Source organism: Megalobrama amblycephala, linkage group LG7 (assembly GCF_018812025.1).
Source record: "Megalobrama amblycephala isolate DHTTF-2021 linkage group LG7, ASM1881202v1, whole genome shotgun sequence".
NCBI lineage: Eukaryota > Metazoa > Chordata > Actinopteri > Cypriniformes > Xenocyprididae > Megalobrama > Megalobrama amblycephala.
Window position 1 is genome coordinate 8,828,776 of NC_063050.1, and position 23,694 is coordinate 8,852,469.

General features: G+C 40.5%; 2 protein-coding genes, 1 long non-coding RNA gene and 1 pseudogene across 3 annotated transcripts in view; 2 read left to right on the forward strand and 2 right to left on the reverse strand.

The window, feature by feature from the left end:
- The window catches only part of LOC125271224 (B-cell receptor CD22-like), a 1,156,500-nt gene that overhangs the window by 869,294 nt on the left and 263,512 nt on the right, over window positions 1-23,694 (reverse strand). The gene's annotated exons all lie outside the window — the stretch shown is intronic.
- The window catches only part of LOC125271198 (hemicentin-1-like), a 987,774-nt gene that overhangs the window by 849,597 nt on the left and 114,483 nt on the right, over window positions 1-23,694 (reverse strand). The gene's annotated exons all lie outside the window — the stretch shown is intronic.
- Window positions 9,141-12,154, forward strand: LOC125271314. Its single transcript, XR_007185549.1, has 5 exons — window positions 9,141-9,242; window positions 9,818-9,860; window positions 10,004-10,162; window positions 10,262-10,357; window positions 11,100-12,154. It is a non-coding gene; the product is annotated as an uncharacterized LOC125271314 (long non-coding RNA).
- Window positions 20,058-21,265, forward strand: LOC125271283 (annotated as a pseudogene).

The window sequence follows — 23,694 nt, forward strand, 5'->3', positions numbered from 1 at the left end:
TGACGTCACCTTCAACGCTTTGGATGGCAGGGCCCTGACCGGAGTTGGCGGGCCATGGGTAGAGAGAAAACGATCGTCTAACCTGCTGCGAGCGGGTTCCCTCCTCACGCGCTCCCAGGGCAGCTGCAGTCTGCTCGAGGCGCGTTCCATAACCTCCAGCAACTCCGAAAAACGCCGCGCAGGGAGGCCGAGCGGGAGCCGCGGGCTCGCCCGCTTCCCCCACCTCGGCCATCTTCTGCTCTCCGGGGCTTTGGACCAAGAGAGCACTCGCTCCTGGGTCCGAGGATGTTAAAGATAAACATCGTCGTCATCCGCCAGAAGCGCGTCCTCGTCAGTCGCTTCGGCTTGAGAAAGACAGACACCCCTCTCAAATCCTTCAGCGAGTTCCACCTGCGAGCCCCATGATTTCAATCGCCGCTGAGCCTCAGCACGAGCGGGGCCGGAACCACCAGGCAGCGGTGGTGGCACTTCTCCCCTCGAGAAGAGGGCCAAACAAGAACGGAGCATTTTCATAGGAAAACGCTCACAGTTAGCACAGGCAGCACCCTCGAGTACTGATCGTGCGTGCTCCTCGCCCAGACAGAAAACGCACAAGTCGTGTGTGTCCTCCGGTGTCAGAAAACCTGGGACAAGGATCAGCACACTTCCTGAACGATTTAGCAGACAAATTTTCTTTTGGCAGAGTGAAAAAGGCACGAGCAAAAGCAGTCGCGAAAAGACAAAAGGATGTCGGCTGTTTCCCCAGGGGCTCCCTTTATACGTCATGGTTCGCGCCGTTTGACGTGATAGGCTGTCGCCGGCCAATAGGATTGGAGTGTGGTGATTTTTGGCATTTCGAGCACGGGTCACGCAGGGCGTTCCCCTAGCGCAGTCAGCGCAGAGTAGAAGTTCCCTTTCGAAAGGGAACCAGAGCTGTTTCAACCTGGTCATTTTAATGCTGGCAAAAAAGGTAAGTGGATCATTTACTAATCGTTCTTGTGATTAATTATCATCAAATAGCTTACTATTAAATTAACTGTATTTTTTTAATGGTGTAAATGATTCTGTTCTGAACAATGTACAAAGCTGCTGTTTGTGTTGTAATTGTGGGGTATGGAGAGTCAGGGACGTGCACAGACATTTTGGGGGGAAGGGGCTCAAGTGGAAAAAAGGGCACTTCTCATAATTATTTATTTAAAAAATAATGAACCCTTAAATATATTAAGACAACTTTGACTTCCCTTACACTCACGCAATTGTTTTATACTCCACAGATTTCTACAAAATAATTAGTTCACACAGAGACCATGGTCTTCTTTAGTATTCACTATAGGTTTATCACAAGAGAAGTCAACAGCAACTATTTTAAGGTAGATATATTTAGAATAAATGACTCGATCAAGGAGAGAGACAGTTTCACTAATAATTTGTTTATTTTGCACAAATCAATAAATCGTTTTAATTTTTTGGTGTTATTGGAATACTTCTTTATGGTCCATTTTTTCTGCCATGTCTTTTACTCTAATGGAAATAAAACTTAACCCTAACCCTACACATTTAGATGTAGTACCCTCCGTCTGTTTGCATCTGTAGATTTCTTCTAAATTAACCAAAATAAGCTAATCTGCATATTTAAACACATCAAGATTTTTTTTTTCCTGAACTGTTAATACATTATATAACAAATGCCTGCAGAGGACACCAAAAGCCTGCTGATAGACAGCACAGCATGATCAAATCCACGATCAAAGCCAACCATGATTAAAAATATATTATTAGTTAAATAATAATATTCGCCCACTTCTTTGTGATAGAAATGCTACAGCCACTGTAATTTCTTGAACAAGAATATGTGGACATAAAACATGCAAAGACAGAGAGAGGGTTTAAACTTTTATTGATGTATTACCCTGTGTAAGCGTAGATTTAAGAATAGCATTATGTAATGCTGTATTATGATTTTTAAATAGTTTTAACAAACCATGCATCCTTAGAAAACGTTTCGGGTTACAGATGTAACCCCTGTTCCCTGAGTAAGGGAACGAGACGCTACGTCGAATGACGTGATGGGAACCCTCTGCATTTTGTGTTCGTGAAGCACCTCTGTATCCAACCAATGAGGAAACGTGACGTCAGAGGCGGGTGACGTCACGGACCAGGAAACTATAAAGCATACCCAGAACAAAGAACGCTAGCTTCTGGAATATGTCTGAAGCAAGACGCTCACAAGTATGCCGGGGGTACGGCAACGTGACGTAGCGTCTCGTTCCCTTACTCAGGGAACAGGGGTTACATCTGTAACCCGAGACGTTCCCTTTCGTGGGAACTATCGACGCTACGTCGAATGACGTGATGGGAACGCTATCCCAACTACGCCGTATCACCAAGTACCTGTCTGTTATCTTGTAGACAGAACTGAGGACCCCGGAGAGGAGCCTACGTCCAGGTTGTAAAATCAATAAATGTGTGCTGGGATGACCATCCAGCAGAACCACATATGTCATTAATGGATACTCCTGACATTAAGGCCTTTGAGGCCGCCATACCCCTAGTCGAGTGAACACGGACAGCTAATGGAGATGGCTGTCCGGCCCCCTCATAAGCAAGTGAGATAGCCTCGACCACCCACTTGCTTATTCTCTGCTTAGATGCTGGACCTCCTTTCTAATGAGACCCATAAAACACACAAACAATTGATCTGCTCTGTGGACATATGCATCTAAAGCCCTCACTGGGCAGAGCAGATTGAGTTTCTCCTGATCCGAAGTTGTAAATGGAGGAAGATGGAAGGCCTGAAGTACGATGGAACCTGGGACGTTGGTGGGGACCTTAGGCATATAGCCTGGTCTAGTGTGCAGGAACGCTTTGACCATTCCAGGTACGAATTCCAAACACAAAGAAGCAGCTGAAAGTGCTTGAAGATCTCCTATTCTTTTAAGAGATGAAATAGCCAGTAGAAATATGGTCTTTAAGGGTGAGGAATTTCTCTGAAACTTCCTCTAGTGGTTCGAAGGGAGCCTCGGCTAACCCTTCTAATACCACGGCCAAGTCCCAGGCCGGGGTCCTTGTATGTACTGAAGGCCTCAGAGTACCACGGAGGAAGCGTATAAAAAAGGGGGGTCTCGACCTACCGAGGAATCCCCCAGAGGAGTATGGCCAAAATGGCCGCATACACTTCCTCGTGGAGGGAGCTCTGGAGTGGAGTATGGTCTCCACAACCTCAGTTGGGAGAGCAGCATCTATGAGCCTGGACCCCTCAGAGGCCAGGCCCACAGTCTCCATAGTTCTGGGCGTGGATAAATTATCATGCCGCCCGCTTGAGACAGGAGGTCCTGCCTGAGAGGAAGCTCCATCAGGGAGCCATCTAGAAGTGACACTAGGTCTGAGAACCATATTTTGGTTGGCCAGTACAGGGCTATCAATATTAGACTGACCCCTTCCTGGCGTACTTTCTCTAGAACTCCCGGATGGCAGAGCGAACGGGGAAATGCATACAGATGCAGCCTCGGCCACGTCTGTACCATGGCATCCAGACCCAGTGGTGCTGAATGAGATAGGGAGAACCACAGTGGACACTGGGTTGATTCCCCTGAAGCAAATAGGTCGATTTCAGCTCGACCAAAGTTTTCCAAAGTGAGCTCCACACCTCAGTATGGAGACTCCATTCCCCGGGCCTCGGCCCCTGCCTCGACAGGGCGTCTGCTCCCACATTTTAATGCCCTCAGGTCTGGGAGGAAGTATTTTACTGCAAGAAATACCGCCATCATTTCCAGCTGATTTAAGTGCCAGGAACTGATGGTCCTCCCAGAGACCCAGAGCTGAGCGACCACTCATGATCGCCCCCCAGCCCGTGAGGGAAGCATCCGTCGTAAGCATTACGCGACGACGAGAAGTCCCCAACATGGGTTCTGGGACAGGAACCAAGGCTTTTTCCACATGACCAGAGCACGAAGGCATCGCCGCGTGACTTTGATCTTGCGAAAAGGATTTCTCCTCGGAGAAAACCCCTTGGTCCTGAGCCACCACTGTAAGAGTCTCATGTGCAGAAGGCCAAAAGTTATCACGTTGGACGCAGCTGCCATAAGACCCAACAGTCTCTGAAACTGTTTTACAGTGAGTGACTGGTCATAAGAGACCACCGTCGTGTTGTCCGTATGGACCAACACGTGGTGGCCCCTCAGGTCTGGGAGGAAGTGTTTCAGTGCTAGAGACACCGCCATCATCTCCAGCCGATTTATGTGCCAGGAGAGCTGATGGTCCTCCCATAGACCCTGAGCCGAGCGACCACTCATGATCGCCCCCCCACGCCGTGAGGGAAGCATCTGTCGTAAGCATTACGCGACGACGAGGAGTTCCCAGCACGGGTCCCTGGGACAGGAACCAAGGCTTTTTCCACATGACCAGAGCACGAAGGCATCGCTGCGTGACTTTGATCATGCGAAAAGGATTTCCCCTCAGGGAAAACCCCTTGGTCCTGAGCCACCACTGTAAGGGTCTCATGTGCAGAAGGCTAATAGTAATCACGTGGGACGCAGCTGCCATCAGACCCAACAGTCTCTGAAACTGTTTTACAGTGAGTGACTGGCCTAACTTCACCCCATTCACGGCTCCGAGAATGGAATTCACACGAGCAGGAGACAGCCGTGCCTGCATCGTGGTAGAATCCCAGATTACTCCTAGATAGTTTGCAATCTGACTCGGAACCAGCACACTCTTTTTGGCATTGAGCCTCAGCCCAAGCTTTTTCATGTGCAACAGAACAACATCTCGATGTTGAACTGCCAACTGTTCTGTTTGAGCTAATATCAACCAATCATCGATATAGTTCAGCACGCGGATGCCCTGGAGTCTCAATGGAGCCAGCGCTGCATCCACGCACTTCATGAACGTGCGGGGTGATAATGATAGGCTGAAAGGAAGAACCCTGTATTGGTAAGCTTTGTCCCCGAAAGCAAACCTGAGGAACTTCCTGTGAGAAGGATGGATGGATACATGAAAGTAAGCATCTTTCAAGTCTATCACAACAAACCAGTCCTCGGACCTGATCTGTCCCTTCTTTGGAACAATTAAGTATAGGTTGTAAAACCCTGACAGCTTGCTGGGAGGAGAACCCCTTCTATAGCTCCTTTTTGCAAGAGCGTCATAACCTCCTGTTCCATTACCAGAGACTGCTCGGGGGCCACCACTGTGGGAAGGACCCCATTAAACTGGGGCGGGCGAGACCCGAATTTTTAACTCTTTTCTATTGTGAGCAGCACCCATTTTGAAATATTTGGGAGAAGTTTCCATTCTGCCTTATTTACAAAGGGAACCAGTCTCTCGAGACTGGCCTCTGGTGTTTTTTGAACACTTGACTCGGCGCCCTGAAGCGGCAAACCGGCAAGGAACAGCCGAATCAAGTGATGACCGGCCCTCCTCGGAGGATCGGTGGAGACCGCTGCGCCCTGAAGCACATTGGGTGGCAGGGTTAGCAGAACGGCCCCCTGAGGGCGCCAAAGAGGGATTGGTACCAAGTATTTTAATACCCAACCCTCTCTGGAAGGGGCTGCCCTCCAATGTCCCGCGCCACTGGCATCAGGACCTCTTCGAAGCCTTCTTGGTGATAATTACAGTCCGCAGATCTGTGTTACCCCACAAAGACTTCGGCTGTGTCGCCTGTCCCTGTCCCCAAGCTTTCTGCGGGGGACCAAGGGTGGCGACACTTTCTTTTAAATTCCTCAGAATTTAATGTATTCAATATTTCATTTAATCCTCAAATTAAATGCAGCCAGTTCTTATATAAATATATATTTTTGAACAGACTGAATATATTTAGAATACAAAAAAGAATTATAGCTCGTAATAATTCGCAAGGTATTTTAGGGAAAGAGAGAAAGGGAAACTCCCGTCTGCTCAGATCCCTTAATATATACATACATATACATCCACATGCATAATTACGGACACGTGATACATGCGCAGCCTCGGCAAACGCAAGACCCAAGTCGTATATTCATTCTTGCAGACTTAATCTACGCGCTGCCTCGGCAACGCAAGATCCGAGCCATATATTCTTTAATGAAAACCCAATCCATGCGCTGCCTCGGCAAGCGCGAGATCTGAGCGATATTCTTTAATGAAAACTCAATCCACGCGCTGCCTCGGCAAGCGCGAGATCCGAGCTTAGACTTTTATTCCCTCGAGAATAAAGCCAACAGGAGTGGAGCTACAAAACTCTCGCGAGTGCATACTTTCTTCGGGACATTTTTATGAATTAACACTGTCACTGTCAGTTGTTTTTTTTTTTTTGAGCTGACGTGTATGCTCCACTCCCAGCAAACGACACATAAATCGTGTGTATCCCCACTCGCTTTGTAGTGTAGCACAGGGGAAAAATCAAACTGCTGTTCACGATTGATTTGTCATAAACGTGTGATTTTGAAACACGATATGTGTGTGACTGTGAGGTGGCGATCCTCAGATCGATATCACAATATCCACCTCCTCAGAGCTGGACTTGTGAATATTGGTGCCTCAACCCAGGGGAAGAAACCGCAGAGCGTGCTTCCACCTGGGAGACGGCACTGAACCTGGCAGGTGAAGGCAGAGAAAGGGCAGCGCCCGTCTCTAACCCCTCTGTCAGATCCATTTGTGAACCCCACGAATGAAGCCCCCGCCCTGCCTCAGCAGAAGCGGGACCCGATCCGCGGGGAACACTGGAGCACAGTGTCCTGAGAGTGAGTTTTTACAGTGCACACAGACGGCTCCCTCGAGAGCTGCCTGGGCATACTCACTCCCACTTCACTGCTGTTTCTCGCCATAATACGTGTCTTTTTTATATATAAATATATGGATTGGTGTGAGATACTCTTGTCCTCAGACGAAGAGATCGTGATTATTTATATGTGATAAGACAAACAACACCAAATAAGACACACAAGATACAGAGAGCGCTTGCTGAAGACAACAGAAGCTAGCGTTCTTTGTTCTGGGTATGCTTTATAGTTTCCTGGTCCGTGACGTCACCCGCCTCTGACGTCACGTTTCCTCATTGGTTGGATACAGAGGTGCTTCACGAACACAAAATGCAGAGGGCTCCCATCACGTCATTCGACGTAGTGTCAATAGTTCCCACGAAAGGGAACTGTCTAATAATGTGGTTCATGGATGCTTCTCTTCTGATATTGACAGCCCAACCGATATCTTTACCATGGTTCAAAACGCAATGCATAGCACAATAAAATAATTGAAATTATATTATAATATACATTTCATTAGTATCAATGCAGGCAGATGTGTTGATTGTGGTCAAACTATTAATGCAGCGTTAAATATATAAATAACCCTTAAATAGCCAAAACGTTCAGGTTTGTGAACATAGGTTAGCTTACCTGAAAGAAATACAGGAAATGGATCCATCTAGGGCTTTTTTCTCTTTCGCTTCTCATCGCCAGACAGCAGTTGCATTTTCGCGGGAATAATTGTTACAAGTTTTCAGCTAGAAGCAAACTCGAGGTGAGGTGGGGCGGGGAGCGTGCGCGTGCGGGCGAGCATGAATGGCGCGTCGCGGAGTGAGGGCATCTGAACTCGACAAAGTCGACCTGATATAGTATTTTTTTTATTAGTTTTATTCAGTAAATATATTTGTTTGACAGGGAAGCTGTGCGCAAACAGGAATATATATTCATTTATTTAAAAAAAAAAACACCCCAGAAAAAAGGGCACTTTCTCTCGAGGAAGAAAAAGGGCAGGGGCTCAAGCCCCTTTTTTGTCTATGTGTGCACATGCCTGTGGAGTATAGATTGGAATGAAAATTGAAAGTATTTTAGCATACAGTGGACAATTTAAAAACATGAAGGGGTCTGAGCTGATATACACAGTATATTAAGATATAACTCTGACCCTCGAAATCCACTCTCCTGAAGAGTTTAGCTCCAACCTTCATCAAATTCACCTCCTATTTCTTTCTAGTAGAGCTGTAGACCTCGATTAGCTTGTGTTTGATTAGATTTGGAGCAAAACTTGGAGAGAACCCCTGATCTAAATACACTGTTTAATAGTATATTTAACATGATTTCTCAGCTCAGTGAGTAAATACAGCTTTTGTTTAAACATCGTTTAGGACTGCTACAGCATAAACCAATGTTTAAAATTCTAGCTGGTCTTCTGCAGGAAAGACATTTATTTGAGGACAAGCATGATAAAATGAATGGCTTTTTCTTTAATCTTCATTTTTCTGCTTCTTTTATTATAGTGGTTGTGTAAGTGTTTAATGTTTGGCCATGTTTTGCAGCGATTAGAGCAGGATTGTGTGTGTTTTGTTGTGTATAAGGTGCACTTTGCATTTTAGATGAGCTCGATTTGCACTCGCTGGAAAAAGGATCTTGAGAAAATGAAGAATGTGTGATAAAGTAGCTTAACCACAGTATTTCTAAACCAAACTGTGCATCTCCATTAGATGAACGTGTGCTGCAGTAAACGACGACACTGATACGAGCTTCGTATAATGCAACTTTACTGTGTACTGGTATAGCTACAGATAATGTTCAGTGCATACTAAGCATGCACAGGGTTGGGAAGGTTACTTTTAGAATGTATTTCACTACAGATTACAAAATACATGCTTTAAAAAGTAATCAGTAACGTATTTCGTTACATTACTCAAGTTTAGTAACTTAATCTAAATACTTTGGAATACTTTGAAATACTTCACAAAAAGGACCATATTAACTTCTGTTTTAAGTTTACAACCTGTAAAAAAAAAAAAGACCTCTACCCACCAGGAATGGGTTTTCCACTAAATTGTATTTTTAACATCAGTTACAAAATATATATCTGTAGTTTATTAGACATAACCTATGTGTTGGTAAAGAATTTATATCTTGATAAACAAATTAAGAAAATATTTGTTTCTTTTAACATCACATCCATATATAATTACTATTGATATATCATTCCTACACTGTAAAATGTAATTGCTGAGCTTACTAAAATGATTAAGTAAACTTAACTTATTTTATTAAGTTTGTTGACATTACTTAGTTTAACTAAGTAATTCCAACTTTTTCCCCACACAAAGTGCTTAAACTCAACTTGTTCATTTAGCTCAACTTAAAAGTTTAAGTATTGTGAAATGCACCATATATACAGTAGGTGGCGGTAATACTCCAAAGGAGTGAGAGCTCATTAATTGGACGAAGAAGAAGAAGACTGCACATGCGTAGTTACTTGGTTCAGATAGCAGGTTCATTAATTTGCACGTGGCTGGATAAGAGCATGCTGAGGTAAGTCTCATTTTTTTTGAAAAGTAACCAGTTTATAATTAGTGTTGATGTCCTTTATATATATCAATATAAAAACAACTGTTTTCAGATTAGTGACGGACGAGTGCTCTTTACACGTGAAACGTTACTCATACCCGCAATTTAACATTTGAGCATAGTAACGTTATGGAGGATTTTTGCCTTCTTTTCTAAAATACAATTATGTGTAAGGTTATATATTCTGCAAGCACGTGTGTCTAAGCGACACTGTTTTTTTCTTAAGACTAAAAACTCATTCTGATTTTAAACACCTCACGTGCCTTCAGACCATATACTGGATAAATTAGTGATTCGTGAGCCAATTTAGATCGTCTTTCTCTGTTGTGTTCAGTTATCGGCAAAGAATCGATTCAAACGAATCGACCCGAAAAACCATTAATTTAATGCCTTAAAATGTAAAACAAAAAAAGTTAAATAAGAGATGTGCTGCAAAGAAAACATTATTTTATGCAAGTTTTTAAAGTGGATGCTAAAAATAATGTTTTTACAAATTGCTTGTTACCATTAATCCATATACTTTGTTAACTTTTTTGCAGAAGTTTGTTTCTTTGAAGAGCGCAGTGGACATGCAGTGGAAGTGTAAGTGTTGTTTATTTCGGTGAAAAGAGAGCTCTGCTATTGAAGCATTATCGGATTAAACATGGAAGCTACACAAGATCCAATCAAATCAAAAAAATATTTTAAGTCTTAATGTGTTGTTTCTTTTGTTCTCCTTTTCGTAGATTATTGCTGAGTTCAACCGGATCACAAGCAAAAACCTCAAGCAAGAATTCTTCTCAGCCCTTGATAATCATACTTCTCGTTTTCTGGAAATTTTCGAATCAAAGAAAGGCACAGCTGGAAAAAAGCTCTTGGAGCTTCTAATGCAAATGAAGTCTGCAGTAAGTGGTTTTTTTTTTACAATAGTGTAAGTCCATTTGTCAACTTAACAGTGAAAACAGATCACTTTAGATCTTGATGTTTTATGTATTATTTGTTAGAACATCACTGATGTCACTGCTCGACGGACAGCAGTTCTCCATGGTCTTGCTGTCCTTCTTGGGGAAGACACTACAGACTTCTTCAAAACATGCTTTGTAAGTATTCTTCTAATTTAATATCTCTAAAAAGTGCTACAAGAAAGATGTCCCAATTTCTGTGTCAGCGCTACGTTTACTTAAGAGATCTTATATAAAGTACATAGAAGACATAACATTTGATCAAATAAATCTTAAAATGTGGATGAAACGGTTTTCTAACTATAAAAATCTCATATAAAATAGTGTCTTGAATTTTTCCAATTCAATTTCAATCCATCTACTCAGCACAAAGAGGTCTTTATATATAGCCATTCCTTACCTATGTCCCGTGACAGTTTTAGCAGCATCCCTTCTCCACCCTATCACCTCACTCTCTGCTGGTATAGACAGTTTCAGCAGTAACAAAAACAAATGCCTTTCGATGACCAATAATTAGCGTTAAATAAGTTAAACATTAAAAGAATAGGGAAAGGATCTAATTTTGTTACAAACCTGTATAAATTTCTTTCTGATGAACACGAAGGCAGATATTTGAGGAATGTTTGAAACCAAACCGATCATGGGATGGATGTAACTGTTTTACCTAAAAGATATTGCTATTAAATGTTTCGATGCTTTTGCTGAAAAAGTCCAAATTATCACTGACAATTCCCACTGAAGCCAGGTTATAAATTTACTAGTTACTTCAAGAACTAGTAACAGCACCTTAAGCAGTTTAAATTTTTACAAGGAACATGCACTTGTTTGCGTTTGCAATATAAGAATGTATTTTAATATCGCTTTTCTTTCTTTCTTATAGGACATTGATATCGTTGCACCTCAAGTATCGATAGGAATTCTCACTGTGGTGCCAGAGGACAGCCCGATGTCTCCACAAGGTTTGCCATTGGAGGTCACTGATACAGCAATAATTTTGGAGGGTGTTATAGCAATGGATGGACTTGAGAATGTTCCACATGCCATGTGTTTTGTTTTTGGGCTGATCTATGCTTTAAATATGGAGTACCCTTCACAGCTTAAAAACACTTTTGAGTTCATTCAAAGGGTTTTTCTTTCCCTGGGGCACAAATCTCTCAAGCCAAAACTGCAATCACTAAAAAACCTACTGATGTTTTAATGTGTTTTTGTGTTTCTGAATGCAGAAACAAGACCATGGTACTGTAGGTCTGTTGTTGCATTTTTTTTGAGTTTTAATCAGTCACCTGCCAACCTGGATACAAAACCAAAACTCCAGTCACTAAAAGCTTTGTAGTAAAGAATTTGTTCAATATGTTTTTAATAGCAGAAACAAGACTGTCTTAGGTCTATTGTTGCCTTTTGGTTGTTGTATCCAGATTGATGGGTGACTGATTAAAAATCTCAATATCCGCAACTTAAAAACCTTGATGTTTTAATCCATTTTTGTTTTAAGCTTCTGATGGCAGAAAAAGACCATGTTATTGTAGGTCTGTTGTTGCACTTTGGGTGTTTTATTCAGGTTGATGGGTGACTGATTAAAACAAATCTGTTTTATTTAAAATGTTTAGTGTTTGCAGAAACAAGGATTTGTTACTGTATGTCTGTTGCATGTTGAGTTGTGTTTTTTTTTTTTTTTTTTTTTTTTTTGTTTGTTTGTTTGTTTTTTGTCATCCATCAACTTGGGTATAAATCCTGGAAAAAAGAAACTGTAATTGCTGCATAGCTTGGATGTTTTGATCAAGATGTGTTCTTTGTGTTTCTGATGGCAGAAACAAGACCATGTTGCAGTAGGTCTGTTGTTGAATTTTTTGGTAGTTTTAATCAGACACCTACCAACCTGGATTAAAAGTTTAAAATGTTGGACACTGTTACAATAAAATGAATGTTTTGACAACATAGTTCATTTTTTGCTTTACTCGTTTTTGCTAGTTTAGCTTACTTAAAAATGTGAGGCAATCGGTTTCCTTAAATTTACTAGTAAAGTGAACACTAATAATAAGTTACCACAACTAATGCTTTTGAGTCACCAGTACTTAATTGTACTTGATAATTAAGTTTAGTCTACAAATACTATTTAGTTTTGCCAACTTAAAATGAATAGTATACTTTACTTATAAATTTAAGGCAATCGGTTTCCTCACTTTTTTAAGTTAACTCTACTTATTACATTTTACAGTGTAAATTATATTTGTAAAGATGTGCATAAGAGGGATAGCAAAATATTAAATAACAACAATAAAATATTGTTAATAATATAGGTTGTTTTATAGGTGTATAGAGTCGAATTGACACAGTGGTTTAATTGTTTTATTAAGAAAGTTTCTTTGTAACATTTAGAATGTTTATAAAGAAAATTAAATTAAATGATCTACCCAATAATTTTGAGAGAAGGCCTATATTCAAAGCTGACTCACCTACAGTTTCTCAAGTTTTTTTGCATCTCTCCACCATCATTATTCTGTTTTTGTGTTTCACAAGAATGTAACACAGATTTGGAAAAAAACATGATCATTTTGTGTGAACTATCCCTAGTATGAATATGTTAATATTTAACCTTAGTGCACTGATAGCTGCATTAATATTAACCATATAAACAACAAACAGCGAAAAAAAGATTTTTTTTAAATAATCCTCTATTTTTTATTATTATTATTATTAGTGATGCACCTATTTTGATTTTTCATGGTCAAAATAATCAATCTGGCCGAATCTGATACTGTTTTTTTTTTTTTTTTTTTTTTTTTTAAAGCAAATTTATTTGTTTATTTGTTCAACAAAAGATGTGTAGCTTTTTGATATTAGAGGCAAACACTGCATTTTTATCACAGTCCCAAGAAAGATTATGAACTTGTGCATGATCAGTTGTTTTTCATTTAAATTATTGTATAATTTCAAGATTATCAGCAAAAACAGCATGGTCTGAATTTAGATTTGTGAAATTATGCTACATAAGAAACCTGCACAAAACAAAGTCAGCAGAAGGACTGAATGAAATGCAAATTCACTCTCTAACAGCAGGTGGCGCCTATGGAACAGCAGTGATATAGCGTTTCCATGGTTACCACTATATACACAGCAGCGCTGCGCTGGAGATAAGAGGAAAAGCCATCAAACGTTTTCTGAAGACAGTTCCCTTCAGAGATACATTCATATCAACCCCAATTTAATATTTAGATTATTCTTCCTATATTTCGCGAACAGTGAGCTTGTGCATGGTGCAGTATTTCCTCTGCTGGCGCGTCTGTTCTCCTCCTTGTGTCCGTATTCAGCGTGTGCCTGTGTTAACGTCCTGTTGACAGGCTTAGTACATATTTCATGAAATTTTGGGAAATTATTATAAAGCAGTTTGTTTGTGTAGCAGGGATATGTTGTTACACCAGATTATAAATCATATATATATATATATATATATATATATATATATTATTTGTTTTTATTATTAATTGTTTTGGGGCATTTTATTTTGAAAATGTTGCGTGCTTTTATTAAATATAGTATGTATGTCGGCTGACGTCATACGTGAGTAAGGCGTTCAAATTGCAGCGCAATTGGAAGTTCGTCCTCTTTCCTGCAATGCCACTAGAGAGCAGAGGTATGATTTCATGAGCTCCGCTCATTAAATGTTAAAATGTGTTATAAGTGTTCATGTCATGTTTAGAAGATCAAATACGAGAAAGTATTCTCTGTGATGTTATATTTGACTATTAGTTTGTGTTATCAACCTGGTAAACGTAGTTTATTTGAGTGCTCTTTACGGGTGAATAGTGCATTGCGTGAGATGGCGGCAAAGTGTGTGCGTCGCGTGTGTGAAGGATATGTTAGCGGCTATGCGGCTAACATCTCGATTAAGTAATATTTATATATAGATAAATATAGATTAATAAATAATAGATTGATATGTTTAATTAAAAAGATGTATATGTATAATTAAATATATTTTGTACACTAAATATATATATATATATATATATATATATATATATATATATATATATATATATATAGGCAGATGACGTGACGCATGTTTTTTCTGTAATTAAGTGTAAATGTTTAATGAACTGCATTTCTCAACTAAAACAACACATGCCAGTGAGGCATAGAATATCATTTTATTTCAATATCATGATTTTGGGATGTAAAATGTATTTGGTGTTGTTCATATTTCAAGGTGAATAGCAAAATGTCCTGCGGTGTGACTGTAACATTGATGACTCATCAAATGTAAATATTAGTAAAATAAAGCAGATATGTTTGGAGCAGCTAATAAATGTCTTGGCATTATTTTGTATGTATTAATTAACTTAAGTTTTCAAAATGCTAAAAAGTACTAAAATAATATTTACAGTACATTTAGTTTTGAAACACAAATGCTGTCCTGCAGTGTGACATATGATATTAGATTTTTGTACTGGCAGTTACATGGACAGCATAGGGGTCCGTTAGTCAAGCCCCCTACCAGAAAATCCCCCAGATGTTTGGATGTGCTAAGGAGGTTAAAATGTGAGTGTTAATCTCTTATTAATTTGATAAATTTCATCATTTCTGTCAGACCATGAACGCGTCCATTTTTGATAGTCCTGTGGTGTGACTGATCTAGTTCGAGAAAAAAGAAAAATATTTTCAAAAAAGAATCATATTCAGGTTTAAAACAATGAACTTATTCATTTACTGTAAGGCCCAAGGTCAGTCTTGTATAGCAATGACTCAAAATGGCTGCAAAGGTGAAATAGTCCTGTGGTGTGACAGCCCGTCCTGTAGTGTGACATAATTAAGTCAGATGTCTAGCTAGATTCTCGTCTGTTATGTTTGCAATATTAAACATAAATATAAATATATCTCTGTCTCTATATATACAGGTGCTGGTCATATAATTACAATATCATCAAAAAATTTATTTATTTCACTAATTCCATTCAAAAAGTGAAACGTGTATATTATATTCATTTATTACAGGCTGATATATTTCAAATGTTTATTTCTTTTGATTTTGATGATTATAACTGACAACTAAGGAAAATCCCTAATTCAGTATCTCAGAAAATTAGAATATTGTGAAAAGGTTCAATATTGAAGACACCTGGTGCCACACTCTAATCAGCTAATTAACTCAAAACACCTGCAAAGGCCTTTAAATGGTCTCTCAATCTAGTTCTGTAGGCTACACAATCATGGGGAAGACTGCTGACTTGACAGTTGTCCAAAAGACGACCATTGACACCTTGCACAAGGAGGGCAAGACACAAAAGGTCATTGCAAAAGAGGCTGGCTGTTCACAGAGCTCTGTGTCCAAGCACATTAATAGAGAGGCGAAGGGGAGGAAAAGATGTGGTAGAAAAAAGTGTACAAGCAATAGGGATAACTGCACCCTGGAGAGGATTGTGAAACAAAACCCATTCAAAAATGTGGGGGAGATTCACAAAGAGTGGACTGCAGCTGGAGTCAGTGCTTCAAGAACTACTACGCACAGACGTACGCAAGACATGGGTTTCAGCTGTTGCATTCCTTGTGTCAAGCCACTCTTGAACAACAGTCAGAAGTGTCTCGCCTGGGCTAAAGACAAAAAGGACTGGACTGCTGCTGAGTGGTCCAAAGTTATGTTCTCTGATGAAAGTAAATTTTGCATTTCCTTTGGAAATCAGGGTCCCAGAGTCTTGGAGTAAGAGAGGAGAGGCACACAATCCATGTTGCTTGAGGTCCAGAGTAAAGTTTCCACAGTCAGTGATGGTTTGGGGTGCCATGTCATCTGCTGGTGTTGGTCCACTGTGTTTTCACTATCAGAGCAACCTGGGCTCTCATAACACCTGAGCAGTGCCACAGACTGATCGACTCCATGCCACGCCGCATTGCTGCAGTAATTCAGGCAAAAGGAGCCCCAACTAAGTATTGAGTGCTGTACATGCTCATACTTTTCAGGTTCATACTCTTCAGTTTGCCAAGATTTCTAAAAATCCTTTCTTTGTATTGGTCTTAAGTAATATTCTAATTTTCTGAGATACTGAATTTGGGGTTTTCCTTAGTTGTCAGTTATAATCATCAAAATGAAAAGAAATAAACATTTGAAATGTATCAGTCTGTGTGTAATGAATGAATATAATATACAAGTTTCACTTTTGGAATGGAATTAGTGAAATAAATCAACTTTTTGATGATATTCTAATTATATGACCAGCACCTGTATATTAAACAAATATTGTAAATATTATATATAATATACCTATATTATACATATATTAAACATAAATATATATCTGCCTTGATGATTTCAACATACTTTTAATTATTATAGCATGATTTTAAAGGTCCCGTTTTTCGTGGTTTTTTGAAGCTTTGATCGTGTTTATAGTGTGCAATATAACGTGTTCATGTTTCGCGTGTAAAAAAACACAGTATTTTTCACATAATTTACTTATCTGTATACCGCTGTTTCCACTGTCATAAAAACGGGCTGATGACTTCCTTGTTCTATGAAGTCCCTCCTTCAGAAATACGTAACGAGTTCTGATTGTGCCAGCGGTTCCTGTGTTGTGATTCGACAGCAGCTCTTAGAACTTTGCCCGGAAAGGTCACGCCTCTTACCATAACGTGGAGATGCATGTGCTCAGTGTTATTGTAAACATGTCTTTAATTTTACCCTATCAATTTGAGCCGGAATCAGACCCGGTGATTGGACTGCGGGATGAAAATAACAGCGTTTCGACGACATGGCGACAAACACACTCTACAAACGCAACTCTTGTGTATTCCTGTGGGCGGAGGTTAGTCAAAAAACTGTTTTAGTGACGTCATTAATGAAGGAAGTAGAGGGATGTAGTCCAAACTGGCCGTTCGATGTAGGCGACTTCTGTTAAATAAAATATCTCGCTTGGCATTGAACTTTGAGCTTTAAAATTTTACAGATTTTATTTATACTCTAACAACAACATTACACACTAACTAAAGTTTGAAACATGGGATCACGAAGAACGGGACCTTTAATGACTTTCTCCTGAGAAACAAGATATTTGTTTAGTCTTTTAAGTTAAAAATAGAAATGAATGGTCTTTATGACTGGGTCTAATTTGATGCCTCCAAAATGTTAATTATTCAGTATGTCTCGTTCACTATGTTTTTAGTTCAAATTCATACACTAAGTAATAAGATTGTACTGATATGTTGCATTTTCATTAATGTTCAAATAGAGATGCAAATGAATTTGTTTGTTGCAAAAGTATTCAATAAATTTCACCATAAATGTTCATACAGTGTCTCATTTCGTCCTGTGGTGTGACGGGATGTCCTGTGGTGTGACATCACTTCAAACACACTTAAACGACTTTTACTATGTTAACTAGCTTAAATAATTATATGAATTTGAAAACATTGCATAATATAACTATATTAAAAAATAATAAACATTTTCAAATATTTTTTTCTCATTTTACAGAATATTTCCACTGGAGTGAGTGGTAAAAGATGGCACCAGCAAAGAATATAATCGAAAAACAGCTGTGAAAAAAAATATATGCAGAATTTTAATGATCATTCTTTAAGAATACTTGTTAAACTTAAAACATACCTGATTTGTATTTGAAATAAATAATATTTCAATATTTGAATTTTATAGTAATGTCATGTCACACCGCAGGACATATTTTGCCTGGAGTTGTGAGAAAAGCTTAATAAATTACATAATGAGAAAAAAAATCTGCTAACCTCTAACAGTTTTAAAAACAACAGTATTTGAACTTTCCAAATTCATACAATTCTCAAGCAATTTAGAACTTTGTTTTAAAAAATGCTGTTTCAACCTTATTTGTCATCTGCCCATATATATATATATATATATATATATATATATATATATATATATATATATATATATATATATATATATATATATATATATATATATTAGCCTTAATATATTTTGTATTTTGTACACTTAGGAGATATATTTTATATATTGTATATTGCATTCATTGTGTGATCTGTGATTAACTACCTGGTGTACTTAACGTGTATTTTGTGGTTAACAGGCAAAAATTAAGAGCAGTTTGCAGATATCAGTGCCTGTTTGTGTGTTTCACCACACAGGTATGTTAAATGGTATACAAGAAACACTGTAATGCTGTTGTGAATTATTGGTATATATTAGAATGACATGTTTGTGAATGTATTATTATATTATATGACTTATATTATTATTATTACTATTTTTATTACTCATACTATTATATATTATGTATATGATGTGTATGTGTGTTGTAAAGTGTGTGTATGTTACTCTCTTTCCTGCAATGCCACTAGAGAGCAGAGGCAAAAAAAAAAGAGCGGTACAGCTGCGCCTGTGTCCCCTTGTATCGGGACGGCCTCCCCATCCAGCAGTGGCGTCACCCAGTAGCCATCAGAATTTGAAGACACAGACATAACATGTGAGAACTCATTTTCATCAGATTCCTCCTCTTGTTTCATTGTATATTCCACTTGATTTACATGTTTATTTTTAGTTTTCTTGGCATAACCTTTCCTTGGATCCACGTGTTTAGTTGGATTTACTTTCTCACTTACGGCCAGCTTTTTGTTTTGACATGCACATTCAATGTGCCCTTTTCTCTCCCGCAGTTTCTGCAGTCTTTGTCTTTGTACCAGCATTCTTGTGCCAGATGACCACTCTTTCCACAGCGGTAACATGCTTTCTTGCCATCTTGTTTTATTTTCTCACTGTATATTTTGTGAACTTGACTGGATACGCTTAACTCTTGCGCCTCTTTCGCAGCCATTTCCATGGATACACTGATTTCCATTGCTCGCTCTAATGCAAGATTACTTTTTGAATTTTGAAGGAGCCTTTTTTGAATTGTCTCACTACGCAGTCCACAGACGAATCTCTCTCTTATTGTGTCGTTCAGTGATGTGCCAAATTCGCAGTGTTCCGACAATCGCTTCAATAAGGCAACAAATTGTGCAATCGATTCTCCCTCTACCTGGTTTTATGAAAGTGAAATCTTTCAGCAATGATGAAGGGTTTTGGCATATGTTCTTGGAACGATGCTAAAATATCCTTAAATAAGCAATCACCAGGCTTATTGGGCTGGACCAGGCTGCGCAGTAGATTATACGTCTTGCTACGTTGGTACTAAAACTTCATCTTTTATTCCATTAGCTTTGACGAAATAATCAAACCGCTCAGTATAAGAGCTCCACTGCTTGACAGTTTCATCATATGGTCCGATTTGCCCCACTAGATCCACCATTTTGGTCCATTTGTCAATGTATTTTTTTTCTTTTTTGTAGCCGACTCTTTCCTCCCGCGACGGATTGTGTCGTCCTCGTAATGTGCAGCCGTCGTCTCTTTTCTCTATTTGCGCTATTCTCCCAGCGCAATTGGCTTCGCATGCGTTTTGCCTATTAGCTTCCGACGAACGCATGCAATCGTGTGCAGCCGTGCTCAGCTGAATAACACTAAATCTCGGAGTGTCGTGGAAGATAAGAGCGTTTTTATCCATGTCGCCAGTTTTGTTGCATCTCCATTAGATGAACGTGTGCTGCAGTAAACGACAACACTGACACGAGCTTCGTATAATGCAACTTTACTGTGTACTGGTATAGCTACAGATAACGTTCAGTGCATACTAAGCATGCTTCATGAAACAAGAGCATCAGTACAGGGTGTCGTAGGACAAAATGCACAATGCTTAAAATGCAATACACAACACAAACCTCAATAAACACCACCACCGACACAGGCAGTGAACTAATCATAATATTTACGTGTTTATTAGGTATTGTCCTATAAAAAGTACACTAAAATCAAGTTTAAAACTTCTGATTCATGACATCAGAAATAAGCCGCTGTTCATTTGTTGTAGGTGTTGCTCTGATGTCAGTCAGAATGGCTCCTCCTCTTCCTCTGATCTTCCTGCTCATGATTCACGGTGAGTGAATGACTAAAGAGGAAACTAAGCAACTTACCTCCCCAACATTATTTGTACAAAAGCAGATGCTGTTTTCTTCACTCTATGAATTCTGTGTTTCGGGGGTTTCTAGTGCTGATTGGGGTGTGAGTTACAGTCCTTCACACATCTGTGCACTAAAGAACTCATTAGTGATAATTAGCTGCACTTATACATACCCTACTGGATATTAGATCATGAGAGTGTTCTGGATCAAAGGTGCAGTAAAAGGGAATAGAGAGCCTCCAGATCTGTCTGAGGACCCTGAATACAGTCAGAGGCTTCAGTATCTGGGAGATAAACAGCAGAACTGCACCATCAGACTGAGTCATGTGACACTGAAGGATTCACAGGAGTACTATTTCAGATTCACCACTAATATAACAGAAGGAAGATATATTGGTGATCCAGGAGTGACTCTTACTGTCACAGGTGACTTTCATGAGGTTTCTCTCTTCTTCTGTGCATTATGTTGAATAATAATCAGTGTATGACAGCAGCACTAGATATATCGTGTGTGTTGTGTTCAGATCTTCAGGTGGAGTCTCCTGAGAGAGTGACAGAGGGAGATTCAGTCGGTCTGACATGTAAAAGCAGCTGCACTCTGACTGACAGAGCAACATTCATCTGGTACAGAAACTCACAGCCATTAACTGAGAGAAGAGACAGAAACAATGAACTCCTGCTGCAGTCAGTCAGAAGAGAGGATGCAGGCAGATATAGCTGTGCTGTACATAGACACAATCACGTCTCTTCTGCTGTTCAGCTCAATGTCATGTGTGAGTACAGATTCATTAGTTGTTTAAAAAAAATGAATAAGATGATTTCATGTTTTTGTTCTTTTAGACCGTCCAAAGAGCGCCTCAGTGTCCATCAGTCCATCTGGTGAAATAGTGTCAGGAGATTCAGTGACTCTGAACTGCAGCAGTGATTCAAACCCTCCTGCTCTGAACTTCAGCTGGTTTAAAGGAGGAACGTTTGTAGGATCTGGAAGAATCTTCAACATCTCAAAGATCTGTTCTGTAGACAGTGGATAATACAAGTGCAAGTCCAGAAATCAACATGGAGAGAATGATGATGGTTCAGACACTAATGATGGTTCAGTAACTGTGACATTAAATCCTATAAAGTCTGTGATGTGAAATGTATTTTGTTTTCTGTTTTAGATCCTCCCAGGAAGTCCTTCTCAGTGTTGATAAAGCTTCTGAACTACCTCTGCGACTTCAGCTTGTGTGATGGACGAGTCCACCTCTGATCCCTCAGCCTCTGCTTCTTCAGAGGAAGACGTGACGGTGGGGTTGAGGAGATCCTCAAAGTATTCCTTCCACCGTCCGACAATGTCCCCAGTTGAGGTCAACAGCTACCCACCTCCACTGTAAATGGTGTTGGCAGGGCACTGCTTCCCCCTCCTGAGGCGCCGGATGGTTTGCCAGAATCTCCTCGAGGCCGACCGATAGTCCTTCTCCATGGCCTCACCAAACTTCTCCCAGACCCGAGTTTTTGCCTCAACAACCGTCCGGGCTGCAGTCCGCTTGGCCTGCCGGTACCCGTCAGCTGCCTCAGGAGTCCCACAAGCCAGCCAGGCTCAATAGGACTCCTTCTTCAGCTTGACGGCGTCCCTTACTTCCGGTGTCCACCACCGGGTTCGGGGATTGCCACCACGACAGGCACCGGAGACCTTACGGCCACAGCTCCGATCGGCCACGTCGACAATGGAAGCGGAAAACATGGTCCACTCGAACTCCATGTCTCCAACCTCAATCAGGATCTGTTCGAAGCTCTGCTGGAGGTGGGAGTTGAAGATCTCTCTAACAGGGGACTCGGCCAAACGCTCCCAACAGACCCTCACAGTACGTTTGCGTCTGCCAAGTCTGTCCAGCTTCCTCCCCGGCCATCGGATCCAACTCACCACCAGGTGGTGATGAGTTGACAGCTCCGCCCCTCTCTTCACCCGAGTGTCCAAGACATACGGCCGGAGGCCCGATGAAACAACCACAAAGTCAATCATTGACCTCCGGCCTAGGGTGTCCTGGTGCCAAGTGCACTGATGGACACCCTTATGCTTGAACATGGTGTTCGTTATGGACAAACCGTGACTAGCACAGAAGTCCAATAACAGAACACCACCCGAGTTCAGATCTGGGGGTCCGTTCCTCCCAATCACGCCCCTCCAGGTGTCACTGTCGTTGCCCACGTGAGCGTTGAAGTCCTCTAGTAGAACGACGGAGTCCCCAGTCAGAGCACTTTCTAGAACCCCTCCCAGAGACTCCAAAAAAGCCGGGTACTCTGCACTGCCATTTGGCCCGTAGGTACAAACGACTGTGAGAAACCTATCCCTAACCCGAAAGCGCAGGGAAGCAACCCTCTCGTTCACCGGCGTAAGCTCCAACACATGGGGGCTAAGCTGGGGGGCTATAAGCAAGCCAACACCAGCCCGCCGCCTCTCACCGCAGGCAACTCCAGAGTAGTGAAGAGTCCAGCCTCTCTCGAGGAGTTGGGTTCCAGAGCCCAAACTGTGCGTGGAGGTGAGCCCGACTATCTCTAGTCGGTACCTCTCAACCTCCAGCACAAGCTCTGTTTAAAAAAAATACACTGTGCACTAGTGTACATAGTGCATGTAAAAACATCACATTGAGTTATACATATTATGAATATCTTTTACAATTTTGTATTAGAATATTCAGCCTGTCTTTCCTTTGCTTGTCAGCTTTGTCTTTATTTGGCCAATAGATGTCCTTGGTGTGCAGTGTGCAAAATCATTTTATAAATGAACTCTCACATCACTAGTCTTATCATAATAAATGACTAAAGCATCCCAGCGCTAGCGCCCTCTACAGGAATAACTTCATATATATTACTCTAAGTTCACCCAAATGTTTCCTCATCTACATCTACTGCATGTGAGCTTAAAGAGCTGGTACTTCGGGTCTGCGTGTGTCAGTCAGCCAAACAAATGTCATTTGAGATGAATGGGAATGCTAACGGATAGCTTGTAGGTATTATATAGACATTCTTAAGATATTTATTTTACCTCCTTGAGATATTCACAGTTCATCAGCATCATCTATGATGTCTCGTCTGTCCATGGATGTGTTCTGAAATCATTCCTCAGTCAGAGGAAGCAACTTCACCCCTGACAGCAACATTGTGTCGGCCCAGATCTGGCCAACATCTGGTCCGCATGTAATCCACATGTACCAGATGTGGGCCAGATCTGGGCCACACTATGTTGCTGTCAGGGACACTTATAGTGCACTATTTTAGGGTACAGACATTTGTAGTGGCGTAGAACACTCATTCAATCCCATAATGCATTGCAATAATGAGTGTACAGTGGAATGGTGACTGGTGCAGAAAATGGTGCTCAATCATCTTTATTAACTCTTTCGAGTGGACTACAGTGGGCCTGTCCAAATACCCACTCTTGAGGTCATGGCTATTTTTTTTTTTTTTTTTTTTTTTTTTTATTGAAACAACAGTGGGGGGAAAACAAAGACATTTGAA